This window comes from Cryptotermes secundus, unplaced genomic scaffold (assembly GCF_002891405.2).
Source record: "Cryptotermes secundus unplaced genomic scaffold, Csec_1.0 C38446484, whole genome shotgun sequence".
NCBI lineage: Eukaryota > Metazoa > Arthropoda > Insecta > Blattodea > Kalotermitidae > Cryptotermes > Cryptotermes secundus.
The window spans coordinates 1-1,107 of NW_019771155.1; the positions used below are offsets into that span (position 1 = coordinate 1).

The 1,107-nt window shown below is 33.2% G+C and overlaps 1 long non-coding RNA gene across 1 annotated transcript; it reads left to right on the forward strand.

Moving 5' to 3' along the window:
- The first annotated feature begins 1 nt into the window (after position 1).
- LOC111875142 lies at positions 2-562 on the forward strand. Its single transcript, XR_002844682.1, has 2 exons — positions 2-76; positions 445-562. It is a non-coding gene; the product is annotated as an uncharacterized LOC111875142 (long non-coding RNA).
- The last annotated feature ends 545 nt before the right edge of the window (positions 563-1,107 follow it).

Consider the following 1,107-nt stretch of genomic DNA (forward strand, 5'->3'; position numbering starts at 1 on the left):
ATTTGTCGAATGTTGTGTATTCATGTTTCAGGCAAGGGCTTTCTCAACTTCGTCTGTTCAGCAGCAGTTAGTAAAAGTAAGTTTATGTAAGTGTGGGGAGAGCATGTATTGACGGCCTGCAAAATTGTTAACCTAACTGATCGAATAAACACTGAGTGCTCGAGCCATGCACCCCGCCTCTTCGTTGAACGCACTCTTGAGCTTACCTTGGGACGATAACTTATTTTTTTAAGTCGCAATATTATTATTAATTCGTTTTATAATTGAGAAATACTTGTGAATTAACAAGTTATATTTGTGTGGGTACTTCAAATCGAATTGCACCAAGACGTTATGTCGGACATAAAGTAAGAAGCTTTAAATATCTGTTTAAAATTTTCATTTTAGCACATAGAAGCACTTAGATATTATAGCATATTCATTGCACATTTATTATATTTTTAGCCTCCTATTCAAGTGTTTGGACTTGAAGGACGATATGCTACTGCACTCTTTTCTGCTGCCAGCAAGCAGAAACAGCTAGATGCTGTAGAGAAAGAACTTGTTAAATTTAAGGTATGTTCTGTACTCTCACATTTATTGTTACCAAGAAAATTTGCGTGTCATAGTTCTTGTTGAACTTAATAGTTTGGTGAATGATTATTACTGTTTGTATTGGAATCAGATCCTGTGAACCTGTATTTGTTTATAAGCTTTCTGTCATAACTACAGAAATTACCCTTATGCAACAGTATCTAAAACTTAAATAATTGTAATATAAAATTTTGTAGAAAGTATTATTTTAGAAGATAAAAATTTACAGTTCCATGATTAACTTCATTGGGTTGATAACATAAAATTGAACCCACATTCATGGTTAGGATGGTCATGGTAGTAACTAAATATAATTTAGTTTAAAGACATAGATGCATGATCCTATTGTAAAGTTATGCCTTTAAGTATCATAGAGTGAGATCTGAGTTTATAAAAACATTCATACATATAGCAGGTTTTGTGAGAACTTATACAAAATCTTACTTCGAAAACTTGAAGGGAAGAGCCTACTTAAGATATCTAGCTGGAGGTGATTAGAGTAGATCAGAAACTAAGATGTGAGGGTGTGGACAT